This window comes from Atta colombica, unplaced genomic scaffold (assembly GCF_001594045.1).
Source record: "Atta colombica isolate Treedump-2 unplaced genomic scaffold, Acol1.0 scaffold101, whole genome shotgun sequence".
In the NCBI taxonomy this organism is placed as follows: Eukaryota; Metazoa; Arthropoda; class Insecta; order Hymenoptera; family Formicidae; genus Atta; species Atta colombica.
In genome coordinates this window covers 238,634-240,526 of record NW_017259186.1, presented here as the reverse complement: position 1 = coordinate 240,526, position 1,893 = coordinate 238,634, and the positions used below count along the sequence as shown (strand labels likewise).

Below are 1,893 nucleotides of genomic sequence, written 5' to 3'. Positions count from 1 at the left end.
GATTTTTTCTTCGTTTTAGTACTATAATTTATTCTTATACTAAAAATATATAATTTTTCATATTATTTAAATATATAAAATACTTGATAATATTGTTACGATTAGCGGTTTCGATTCTGTTCCACCGGATTGCTATTATCGGTTTGAAAGTTGAAAGTATTTTGTCTCTGCGACGACATATATTGAACAAGCAACAATCGAGAGTTTTGGATAAAGAAAACTTGAACTGTAACTGACGTTTTTGCGCGTCAAACCATTTCATACTGTTGCGGTTTTCTTTGTTATTAATACGTGTTCATTTTGTAATAAAGCTTTCTCATTCTTAAAAGACCGGAGTTATTTTTTCGAGAGTTATCCGTTCGTGATCCGCGATGCGAATGAAATATTCAGCTAATATATGCGAGTGTAACAATATTTTTGAGGCTTCTATGGGTATTTACTTCTACGATGCTAGAAGGTTTATATGTCATAGTATTCGTATCAGTATCAGTGCGGGTTATCATCATGTCATGGTATCCGTATCAGTATCAGTGCGTTCTTCGCCTAATAAAAGGAACGACAAAATTCACGAAACATTGACATCAGCAATGGACCATGACATGACGATAACCTGCAAATCCTCTAGCAAAACATATTTTGTTTTAAAATTTTCATATAATTTTATAAAATTACACTGTCCGACAAAGGATTATGTTGAAACCGATTTTTGCCCAAAAAGGTATAAGTAAAAGGAATAGTGTTTTTTTATATTTTTTTTTTATATATTTTAACTTCCTGAATACGAATGTTAATAAAAATTCGGGATCAATAAGGAATACCTTAAAAATTAAGCATGAACATGATATATTTAAAAAAATTTCAACATTCTTGTTTACTTTTCAGGGTGTTGCCTAGATGTCACGAACTTTTTAATAATTTCATCATATTCAGGAGGTCGAAATCTACAAAAAATATTTCTTACATCTTTTTGGATCTAAAAAAAATCTACTCTTTTTTTGAAGAATAAAAACGGATTTTTGCCCAAAAGAATATAAATTCGCTATTCCGCGTAGTTTCACCTTTTTGAGCAGAAATCGGCGCCTTTTTAACATCCTCCTTTGAACTTTTTTACATGATATGAATAGTCATTTTTTATGTATTCTTACTTGTTGAATACATGAATTCTTTGGCAAATTGAGAAGATCCTAGATGCGCACATTCCAATTGAATACATACATTCGCATCGGCTAATGGCTAGTAATTTTCCAGTTATTCGTACATACGATCAATGAGAACGGAAGAATCCCGATTAATCACATTATGATTGAACACAGCCACTCACAGCAGCCGATTCCTACAGGTTTCGCTTCTGTTTAAATGCTGCTGAGTGGCTGGTGTCGTAACGTGTGTACTCGATGCTCACCCGATAAGAACATATCTCGTTTTAACAATTTGGCGTAGGAGTCCCAATTGGACACACTTAGCAATTGTATCCAATTGGGACTCTTATGCCAAATTTGAGATCTGTTTTTTATTGAACTCTAAATTGGTACACACTACAATAAATTACAAAACAAATTAATATATTTTAGCATATTCAATGTGTTTGGAAAATTACTTTACAATTTACTTATGAATTATTTTTTATTATAGAAATTGAGAACAATAAGTTTCGATATTTTATTTTTTATATTATTTTAATCATTTGCTTCAATTTATATTACTGTTTGTACTTAATTTCTATAATAAACACTTAAGGTAAGCTAAAATGTAACTTATAAAGTAACTTTCCCAATCTTAATTCGATTTACTCACTTGAGTAAATTTTTTTTAGCTGCATTTCTTGTACAGTTTAGCTCTTTTTTTTTGTAGCTAAAAAGAACAGACTATAATTATAATAAATATAATAATTAT

At 30.2% G+C, this 1,893-nt stretch overlaps 1 protein-coding gene across 1 annotated transcript in view; it reads left to right on the top strand.

The window, feature by feature from the left end:
• The window catches only part of LOC108686915 (DENN domain-containing protein 1A), a 74,748-nt gene that overhangs the window by 34,261 nt on the left and 38,594 nt on the right, over positions 1–1,893 (top strand).